General features: G+C 31.2%; 1 protein-coding gene across 1 annotated transcript in view; it reads left to right on the forward strand.

The window, feature by feature from the left end:
• The first annotated feature begins 243 nt into the window (after positions 1–243).
• LOC124534763 (ankyrin repeat domain-containing protein 29-like) overlaps positions 244–12,540 on the forward strand; it is a 65,467-nt gene continuing 53,170 nt past the window's right edge. Inside the window, exon 1 of the mRNA XM_047110775.1 lies at positions 244–427. The gene's annotated coding sequence lies outside the window, so the exon portion shown is untranslated. The remainder of the gene's footprint in view (positions 428–12,540) is intronic.

The raw sequence follows: 12,540 nt of genomic DNA on the forward strand, positions 1-12,540 counted from the left end.
TATCATTTTTCCTTAATTAATAACGATAATTAAACAACTTCATACAGTTTTAATGTATCTTCGCTAATGTATCTTCGCATAATTATTCTAATATTACCTTGTAATATTAGAATAATTCTGCTAAATGCAGCAATAAATATATGCAGAACGAGATAATTACACGATTCGACTAAATGAAGATTACCAGTTGCAACCGCAGAGCTACAGGTCTCGTCTCCCGCCCCAGTCCGTCGCGAGCTACGCCGTAGCGCGCGTGTTGCTACGACCTCCTCCCTGAACACGCTACTATTAAATATTTCAACTTTTCGGTATAGATTAAATTGCTTAACAAGTAACATGTTAGCTACAATTGTTAAATAATAATAATAGTGATCGCAGTTTAAATTCCCTAAAGTTCCATATTATACTGAGGTACACGTTTTCGAAGGTATGAATTTTTAATTTAATGTTTGCATGTTAAGCATGTATCAATTACTGATATATTATGTTACTCATGTATTCAATTATTTTTCTAATAAATTACGAAATATTAATTATAAGAACTAAAATGTCTAAAAAATTCGTTTTTTTTTTAATTTATTATCGGGGCGTTTTGTAATCGGTAGATCATTATATTATGAGTATAAAATATTATATACTTAATTTTCCTGACTTTCGATCAGAATTAGATTATGTGTGGAATATTGATACACTATTTCTAATTTCGTGAAATATACCGTCGAAAATTAGAAGGTACAAATTGCTACTAATATATTTATATTGAAAAAAAAAATTAACGAAATACCTTGTCAAAATATTTGGGTGGAGTTTATAATACATTCAGATAAAAACATAGCCCATTTGACTATTTGCGCATATAGTGGGTAGATTTGACTTCTATTTCTACCTATTGTTATTGATATTCCTTAAATCCCTGATCAGCGAATGAGATATAAGGTTGTTATTAGATTAAAGTGGTTTTACTCGCCGCTCATTGTTATCAACCCACAGATGAGTCAATTTGTTACTATGAGTTATTTTGTACAGTTAGTCTAAGTAATATATACACACTAACAAGCCTAATCACGCGCCTGTTTCGTCAGCAGATCCACTGGAGAGCTCTCCCAACAACTCATTAAGCGGTAGAGATTATACATCGATTAAGGTCATTAAGGAAGATTTCCTACCAAGTATTGCAAATAATCTTATCGATCTATGGATAAAAAGATAAATATGCTTTTAGTTTTCTTGAAATTTTAAATGCAGGGATAATTTCATCGATTGACATAACTTTCTAATATTAAAAATATGCTTATTCATTTGCTCTATTGCTCGCATTAAATCTCTCATACAATCAAGATAATAACAGCTTCAAATGAACTATGCCGTTACTAACATTACAAATATATTGGGAGAATTTCATGTCACGTTCAAATAAATAATCGAAATATTAGGAATCAAATCTAAGTAATTTTAAGTTACTTCGGAGATGTAATATTTGAAGGAACGCAACGGAAACATCTTATATGAGACAAGTTTTATACGTATGCAAAAATAAATTCTCCATAACCGACTCGACTAAATAACGGTATATTTTATAAGAGTATTATATATAATATTATGTACATCTTTTAAATAACAAGAAAAATTCTCGGCTTTTCTCTGCTATACAATGCATAAATTTTACATAAAAACTTCCTCTTGAATCACTGTTCAACGATGAAAACCGTATTAAAATAACGTTTGCTGATTTTAAAAGATCTAAACGTCAGGCAGCGGGAAGTGACTTTGCTTTATATTCTGTGGATAATTACGAGATTGATCGTTATACAGATTATATGTTGTAAATATTAATTTACATTATGTTATGTTTGTAAAATAGCATTTATAATTTACCAATTTATCTCGTGCTCAGCAATAAATTAAAATCTTCCACTTATTTATGAACTCGCAATGGATCAGCGTGATGGAAAAAGCTGAAACCTTCTGCTTAAATGGAGAAGGCGTTAGCGTTGTGACTGATTTACAGACTGTTAATTATATGTAATAAAGTGTCTCAGGATTATTCTCTAATTATAACGGATAGCTGATATTAACGATGTTTTAATAATGATTTTATTCATCATTTAATTTTACTAGAGACCCGCCCCGGCTTCACACGCGTGTAATGCTGATGCTAAATATACCATAGACTTTATTTATTTTGCGACATCACATTACAAACTTCTAAAAGTATCAGTGTTTCTTCACTATATTGTCCATGTATTATATAGAAAAACCTTCTTATCGAATTACTCTACCTATCAAAAAAGACCGCATCAAAATCCGTTCCGTAATTTTAAAGATTTAAGCATACACAGAGATACAGGGACAAAGAAAGCGACTTTGTTTCATAAATAAAAATCAAAACAAACTTTATTCAAGTGGGCTTTTCCAAACACTTTTGAATTATCATTTAACAATTAAGTGAAGCTACCACCGGTTCGGAAATTAGATTCTACCGAGAACATAACATAACATTTAAAAAATACAAACATATTAGTTAATTACAATGGTATATGAATGTAATGTAATAGTAATGATATTTTTACTTTACATCATAAGCACGATATCGGTTATATTTGTATTACAAGTTGTAATCTCTTTCTTTGTAATTTATTTATTCCTTTCAAAGCATTCTTTGACTATCTCTTTCAATGATATTAAACGTGTGGTATCACATTGTACGCGGATCTCTTCGATATCAAAGCCATGTGTTTCGTTCCCGGCATTGAGCCAGAGATAATCGTATTTCAGATAACTGATATATTATATGGATTATGTTTAGTAAATAAAATGTTTACATTTGGTATCAACAGCTTATAACTGACAACTTAACATTATACACAAATAATTTTAATTTTTTTCAGTAATTTACATTACCATTTACATAACGTAGTACAAATTATTAACCTCAAATATATTATATATAATGTTTTCAAACAGATTCTTGCCAAGTGCAAGGTTTTCACGTGTTTGTCACGGGCTAATAAAATGAAATCGTGCCGCTCCATAAAATATTCTTATCGATGCAAATTAAGCATTTTTTTGTGTACTGTAAATATTGTTCTCACACTTTAATTTATATGATTGTACATGTTCGACTATTATTTGTTTTTTTAGCTAATAGTTGGTCTTCTTAGACACTTAAGACCGAGCAAAGCGGAGTAAACATAGTCGGAAGGCAGTCTCTGGTAACGGCTGGGATTAAGAAATGCCAGGCAGAAAAGATTTTGGTCTTCTTAGATACACTGCTTTCACGATATTTATTATCAATGCAAAAGCATGTTTATAGTAATTAGTATTCTTGTTTTTTTTTAATATCTGTTTTATTTCTGGTAAATATAGAGCGTTAATGACCAGTAATTATTGTAATTGCTTGTTTAATTACTCAAACTATAGAATATACCCGTGGGAAGACGGAACGGTAAAATTTAAAAATAATCAGCCAGAATATAGGTTGTCCTAGTTTTGTCTGCGCTAAAAGTGTTAACGTGTTGCCTGAACGCGAACGACAGGTTTGAATTTCATTAATGCTGAAAAATTCTTATCAATTTTCTCTTTATCATAAAATAATTTGATAGGATTTCGGGGAACCCTTTTAAGGAACAATCTTGAGAATGATGTAACTATTACGTTAAAGATATTAAATTACTATCTGTTTCTTGTGGCTTCACCCAGCGCGATTTAGCTTTGAGGGCAGTTGGTTTTAAGACTTCAGATTATTTAATATAGATATAAATATAAATTCTTAATAAAATAAGAATCCTTAATAAAACAAATGATAATAATAGATGATATGTAAGATAAGAATCAGATCTGATGTAAGTCATATTGTGTTCGGAATTTAACTGAGGCATTATACAGGTCAGAAGAACAACAGTACCACCTCGTTAGTTATTCTACCACGAAACAGCAGTATTTTACGCTGCAGTACCTCCGTTAAATCTCGAATGAACCAGTCTCGTTAAGAGTACATTTTTGATGCACTAGTTAAGTGCGCATTAATGATGAAAGAAGTTATTTACATGACTTACGGCGCCAGTGCTTATGGGCGAACGTGACCACTTACCATCAACTAGCTCATTTGCTCGTTGGCGCTCCTAAAGTTAATTTACATATAATATGATAAAAGTGAAATCTATCGGTAAAGTAAGTGTTAGCTCGTTGGGATCTGTGCTAGTGTTTAAGAATCAACAATGAAATCATATTTGAATATAATCTATTTACGTTTATATTACAATTAAATCAAAATTATTACCATAATATTATTATTTCCATAGTAACTCTTTTTTGTTGGTAATATTATTGCATATCCTGCATGAAAATCAACGATTGTTTCCTATATAAAATTATAAACTTTTAGTGAGTAATTACGACTAATTTATGAATTTTCAAACGTACCTACAGGGCGAGTGATTCAATGTAATTACAGGAACAAAGGGCATAACACTTTAATCTCATGGAGGCCGGCTCATTAGCCGAGTAAGGAAGTGCTTGCAATTAGGATGCCCATTTTTCCGTATGTTTTGTTATCTTGAATTCAGATTAGGACGAAAAAGTTTTTATATTTATTTAAGGAACAATATACAACAGCTACTTAACTTAATTATAAACATAAAATATTATGTTAAATATTCTTTCTTTCTATTAGTTAGCCAGTAAAAAACTCATTATAACAATAAAAACTTCACTGAACGGGACTCAATTACTGTATAATATTATGTTTCGTTAAGGGTTGCTATTGCAGTCACAATTCAATTAAATTTAAATATCTGTGTAAAATATTTTTCAATTGCTTTGATTTCACATTTTATTCAGAATAAAACGCTTTACTGTATTATTTAAAAGATTAAACAGATGTTCGTTTGTTTTAGCCGTTGAAAAATATAGATTTTGAGAATTAAAAGCATCATTAGTGTAATGGTTTAAGAGACGCTTAGCGAAGTAAGAAGTCGCATGATCGATCCTGAACCCTAGACCAGGATAAGCTTAAAGGGAGGGGTAAATAGGAATGTTTATAATTTCTTTATTAATTTGGTTCTTTGCTACTATTATTAAAATAAATGACTTGTGAAATGTTTAGACGATTATTGTCTATAAACATTTATTTATGAGAACATTTAAGCAAATGTTGTATTATGTAAAACAATTATAGCTATATTGTTTATCGAGGTGCGGAAAGGCGTTTGAGATAAGCTCGCTGCTTTTTAAAAGATAAAGTTTTGGCTTTTTTGTGCTATGGGGTATAGTATGATCAAAAAAATTAATCTACGAATCGATTTGATCATAATCTTGGGGTTGATTGTCGTTTTTATTAATTGTTATTAACATTTTCCTTAATAAATAATATTAAATACTTTAAAAAGCAGAATATGTAAGACGATATCAGATCCATTGTTTTTATAAAAACATATTATTTGTTAAGAAAACTAGTGAGAAAGTCTTATTGATTGATGATAAAAGATGCATTATTTATCTATAAAAGCGCTGACTCTCGATCATCGCACAAAGTGTTTCTAATAATACGTCGAGGCAACTTCTCGGCTCGTTTACTCACCGAGAAACTTTAATTAGTCATCGACTTGTTACTGAATACAGAAAGATGTTAATTATAGTATCCTCCCTGTATACTTATTATACTTTCAAGTTTAATAAATATGTAAAAAAGGTAATAACATTTTATTATTATCCTGGCTTCTCTCGCGTAAAGCGTTTCCGTTCCGCCTCCGTGGACCGTGTAATGTTATGAAGTCTGTCTCAATAAATGAACTATATATTATGTAGTAACTAACTATATAGAACCTAATATTAGGGAGCAGAAACAAATATTTAAAAATTCCACTGCTTCATATACTTGTAATTTCAGTAGTTCAGGATGGCTAAAATAATATTGTCGTTTTACAATGATGCTTCAGTGTCTCTATCTTTTGTTAGAATCCCCACTATCATCCAATTGTTTTATAATGACAGCTCAATCATACTTAAAATAAGAAATAGTGTTACATGCCAGTATTAAATGCTATGCCATATAAAATAATATTAATTACAGTTTTACAAATTATTTATCAATTAATTAGAATAATAATTGTATATAACAAAGTAAATTCAATAGCTCCTGCTATATTCATAATATGCAATAATAATCTGATATAAATTATGATCTAGAATCAAATGTCATAACACCGTATTGAAGGCTAATGTTACACTCGTAACATATTGCTATTTATAATAATTATTTATTATAAGTATATTTCTTGCTACAGTTATATCTTTTGTAAATCAATCTTCACTGATGTGTAAAATAGAATTGAAAAACTAATATGCTACACACGTTACTTTATATAAAAGTATAATCATACTCTCTACTGTGTGGTAAGGCCTCGTTAAAGCCCGTCTAGGAAGATACCATCCAACAAGACAACACATCCTATAGCCGCAAAACAGCAATACTTGGTATTGTTGTTATCCCCTTTGAGAGGTGAGTGAGCCAGTACAAAACAAGTACAGGAGACGTAAACTTAGTTAGAAAGTTTGGCGGCGCATTGGCGATGTAAGGAATGTTGTGGCGCCAATGTCCAATACTTTACTAACCAGCTACGTATTTTATAATAAAGTTATTTTTATAAAAATCTGTAAACCAATATCATCATATTATATCAAACCAATTATTATATAACGCACCTAATAGGTGCAAAAACATAAACGGGTTTTATGGAAAGCAATCAATCTATTACACCACGAGGTATGAGGTCAATAGTATGTGTTGGCATAGTATAGGTATATGGTCGTGTATTTGTGGTTTCCACAACACTTACTGTCGGTGTATCCAATTGTCAGGATTATCTATTATGTTAATTGCTTAGTAATAACACCAACGCGTCTCAATTGCAATACGTCAATTTTATTTGGAAATATCGTAGACTACAAAATAGTTGCTTTTTTAGTCTTTCTCGAAAGTTTATGTTTCAAATTGAATCAGTCAATTTCCCTGACAGTAGTAAGCTAGTTTTCGTTGCCAACGTGCCCATTTTCAGGTAATCTTATATATTAATAGCGTAAACCAATTTTGTCCCAGTTTTTTGAGACGAAATCTACACATAACAAATCGCTTATAGTCTTATTATGAAAAGCCGTAGATGTCAAGAAAATTAAAGTAAATTTTTGATTGAAATTGACTAAATTATTACGTTTTAAAAAAGAATTCATTTTAGATAGCAGAAGAAAGTTACTGACCGTTTAGAGAGAAGTACTCTACTAGAGCTGTATAAGAAAATAAAAGGAAAAGATAAAACAAAATTAAAGTAAATTGCTGTCGACAAACTCCAATTCTAACTGAAATAATTTAAAATTTTTGACGTTAAAAATTTCAATGAAATAAGGTCACAATATTTTCAAATGTAAATGAGTAACTTGCAATTTATAATGAAATGAAATCAAAACAAAATAGGTTCCGAAAATCTTTCGAATAATTGCGAAGTTTTCAGGAGACCCACTAATGTTAATAAATGTTACCTTTGTTAGATTGAATAGTCCACTCATCACAAATCTTACCACCAAGCAAACGATACCTAATAACACATCTAGTGTTCCAGTAAGAATAGTGCCTGAATCAGCATTTGCAGGCATTAAGGGCGTAACATCGTATATCCTAGGTCGTAAGTCGATGGGGCAATGGCAATGTAACAAATGGGCAATATTTCTCACATTACCAATACCGGGTTGACCACTTACCATTCGTTAGTCAATCCCGCAATATATCAAACTATTTTAATTTAAAATTTTGCAAACGGAAACAATAATAGCCTTTGTAGACGCAACTGTTATTGAGGGAGCTTCTCTATTCAACTTGCACGTCGTATATGCCCCCATCCCATCAACTGGCGTCGACATACATATATTATTGTATTTACCGTGAAGCGTTAACAAGTGAGGGCACCATTAATATTGTTTTATTACTTTCCAGACGTCCGGGCCGTTAAGGCGTCTACGATCTTGTTTATGGTCCGCTATTACACAAGCTGATGAATACATTTTATTTTGACATATATAAGAAAAACACAAATCCTAAAGTAAGTAAAGTAACAGCCTGTAAATTTCCCTCTGCTGCGATAAGGCCTTCTTTTCCATTAAGGAGAGGGTTTAGAACATATTCCACCACGCTGTTCCAATGCGGGTTGGTGGAATGCACATATGGCAGAATTTCGATGAAATAAGACACATGCAGGTTTCGTCACGACGTTTTCCTTCACCACCGAGCACGAGATAAATTATAAACACAAATTAAGCACATGAGATGGCTTTTAGCTTTACAATCATACAAAACTACAAAATAAATATTAATTTATTATTTAAATTAAGGACTTAAGTATACACAAGTAAGAATTCTAATTTGGTTCGATACAAATCATGACCGCGTGAAACAGCAAAAAGAATGCGAGCAGAAGCATTAATTATTCAACCATATATATACATATATATATGTATTAGTGGCCTCGTACAATGAACGGTGATTCTTAAATAGTCCTATCATAGCTATTCGGAAGTTTATTCAAATATTTTACACTAAAAATTAACAACATTAAATCATGATCAGAAGCACCATTGTATTTGTCTATAAAATTAAATTCTGACTCACAAGTTTGAGTATCATCAGAATATAATAGATCCAGCCACACAGTTCAAGATTGTTTTCATTAGCGCATCGAAATTCAAAATACCAATCCGCTAACAGAATAATTCATCGTCCTCAAGCGGGCAGCACCTTCAATAGTTTAGCTTAATCCTTTTATGCAATGTAAACATTCTGCCGACCAGTGGCGTAGCTATCATAGGGCCAGTAGGTGCAATGTACCAGGGCCCCGGAGTTCAACGGGCCCTCTAATCTAAACCTTAAGCTTCTATAGCTAGAAGATCACGACCATGCGCACAGGATTTCTTATTTGGTATCTATAACTTTAAAGGGTAATTATTAGTAAAAGAGGAATGGGAAAGAGGAGGTGAGGGGCTGATTCTTTTTCTATGCACCGGGGCCCTTCCTCACCTAGCTACGCTACTGCTGCCGACTCCAAATAAAAGGGATAACTAAATAATGATGAGTCGAGATGGCCCAGTGGTTAGAACGCGTGCATCTTAACCCATGATTGCGGGTTCAAACCCAGGCAAGCATCGCTGATTCATGTGCTTAATTTGTCTTTATAATTCATCTCGTGCTCAGCGGTGAAGGAAAACATCGCGAGGAAACCTGCATGTGACAAATTTCATAGAAATTCTGCCACATGTGTATTTCACCAACTCGCATTAGAACAGCGTGGTGGAATATGTTCCATACCTTCTCCTCGAAAAGGGAGAGGAGGCCTTTAGCCCAGCAGTGGGAATTTACAGGCTGTTGTTGTTGTAAATAATGATGATCATATTTTAGTTGTGACCGAAGCCAAGGTCGCTATTATATCAAAGATCGTGATGGATGGGCCTCCGAGAAGAGATTTAATCGCGAGCAAAACATACTATATCAAACATATGTAGAAATGGTCTGACTATTTTAATATATTGTCTAGACAGATGAATTTTAGGTTATTAAACTCTAGAGATTAGTCTCCTCTGTTTTTTGGTGATTTTTAACGGCCTATTGATAAAATCATACATCAAAGAGGCCTTATATCATTAGTAACATAAGTGATAAGTAAATATTAATTAAAAAAGAGTCTAAAAAATTCTAAGGGAAAAAAATTACAATATTGCCAATAATTAAATGTATTTTCATTTTATTTCAATTTAATTAGTGTGTTATTAAGAGATTCATAGTATATATCATATGTGTATTAACAAAAAATATTTTTTAATGTAACTAAATACAATGTATATATAATTAATTTCACACTAAGAAACTCTTCGTAAAAATCTTAAATATATAACGTCTTACATAATATATTTGCACTGACCTTCTTTGAGATTAATCTTATTACGCCTGAGGTTGCCTTTAAGAGATCGCTATTAGTGATAAGGGTGGATTTTGCTTTTTATATATTTGAGTAAAATTTGACATTTTTCTAATTGAGTTCAACAAAGTTATCTATCGAAGATCGTTTGCGATTAGTCAAGTTCGATATAAAATCTTTGTAGACCGAGTCTGTCTTGTGATTAAAACATATATGTAATACTACATATATTGATGTAGTTTATATTATATTCAATTAATATAGTTTAATTTGCGTTAGATAATATATAAATTGAATCGTATTAATTCTAATTTATGGTTTTGTTTAATTAATATAAATATTATATAATTAGAACCAACGTAATAATATTTATAATTATTTAATATTATTGTGTATATTGTTACTAATAAATAAAGAAATATTGGAAGTGATTTATCAATTACAGACCATAGTGACATTAACTAACATATTTAATAGAATAAATAATATAGAACTTTATTTCTTCTAGATTTAAAAAGTTTATTAAGACTAAATTAATAAATTTATATCGTATTATTCATTAAAAGAGTACTTTTTAGACTAAAACGCCTGAATATAGCCATCGGGATCGGGATGCTGCTTTTGTTGTTTGAAGTTTACTTGAATAACATTGATTTGATTTGATTTTTTAAGAAACCGTGCCAATCATTGTACAGACACGAGGAAAGGTAAACTAATAACACCTAGTTTCCGGCTTCGCAGAGTTAATACATCCTTCCTGGGCACGGCATTTGTTTCCATAATAAGATTTCATAGTTATTTCAAACTTGGTCTATTTAAAACTTATAATTTACTAACATAAGAAGTAATAACATTAAATGCTTAATAATATACAAATATGAAATAAAACTAGTTTCTGTATAAATCTTGACCGCGTGGAATGGTGGCAAGAATGCTAGCATTTTTTACAACTTATATAAAAAATAATAATAAATAAGGCATATTACCCAATACTTACTACTACTACTACCAAGTTACAATAAAAGTAAAAAAGCGTGGTCTGAATATTTATTGAACTCTAAGCTAAATATACGCATATAAATTTAATTATACTTTACTAATAAAAAACTACAAAGTTTATTGCAGGTTCTTTTCAATAGAATCTACTTTTAGAAGTGATGATAGCTCAACATTTCAACGCAATATAGCTATTCAAAAGTGCTTCTATGAGCCTATTTATCCTCACTTTGATTGTTATCTCTTACGCTAAAGTGGATGTAGATGACATTTGGCATGGAGATAATTTGAGTCTCAGGGAAGAACAAAGGCTACATTTTTTTGGAGTTAAAAGAAGGGTGACAGTTTGTGTGATATAGGTAATTTTTGTAAATTTCGCGCAGGTAAAGCCGCAGGTTATATCAATATAAATCCTCTGGTAAAATACATTTAATTCAAGTAATTTTGAATTCCATTACACGTTATGTAGAACAGTATGTCAGTACGTGTTAATACACGTACTGACAACCTGTTCTACATAACACTGTTAAATTAAATAATATGACAGAGATAATTCTCTGTCATATTATTTAATTTAACAGTTACTTATCAAATACAATGAGATTTAGACAGATTTTTTTGCCAGCAATAAATACCTGAGACTAGGGAAACGAAAAGCATATAAAAAACTGTCAGATATTTTTTTAATAATTATATTTTTAAACATTCTTTTCATTAAATAAGATGTAGAAAAAAAATTGACCAAAATAGAATTTTCAACCGACTTCAAAAAGGAGGAGGTTATCAATTCGTCTGTATTTTTATTGTAGGCGTAAACATGCCCAGAAATGAATAAATTGACTCATTTTGAATGTAATAAATAGCCGCACATTAAATTACAGTGCCAAGTCACTTTGTCAATAATACGTCCTTTAACAGCGAGTTTCAAAGTAAATAACTAAAGCACCTTTGCCCTCGATACCCGGCCCCCGGCTAGACATCGTGACCCTTCAACTAACGCTACTCTATTGTTCTGCTCTCCTGGTACATTCACACTATTGTCCCGAACATGATCCATTTGTGCTTTTGAGACCTTTATAAACTAACTTATTTGTAAATAAAATAACAAATATCAAAGAAAAATAAAATAGCTTTGAATTCATGTAAGGATTTTCAGTATCATTTATTTTATTAATAGCTACTTAACTAAGGAGCATTAATAGCGCATATTTCTATCCTGTGCCATTGGCCAGTTGTCGTCCCCACTACTAGCACAAGCTTTAAACCTGATTGGACGAATATTAGGAGTCTTTCGAGGCACCTTATTTTCTATTTGTACTCATAATAATACAATACAAGACTTTTATCTAAAATACTATCCAATAATATCGATATTCATTTGATATCCATTTAGTTGTGTACAAGTAATATTTTCAAACAGCTTCAAAAAGGAGGAGGTTATCAATTCATCTGTATTTTTTTTTGAAAGAAATGTTTTTGATACAACATACAATGGTGGCTTCGAGTTTTCTTCAACACAAATTGAGCACATGAATATTCAGTGGTGCTTGCCTGGGTTTGAACCCGCAATCATCGGTTAAGGTGATCG

Source organism: Vanessa cardui, chromosome 13 (assembly GCF_905220365.1).
Source record: "Vanessa cardui chromosome 13, ilVanCard2.1, whole genome shotgun sequence".
NCBI lineage: Eukaryota > Metazoa > Arthropoda > Insecta > Lepidoptera > Nymphalidae > Vanessa > Vanessa cardui.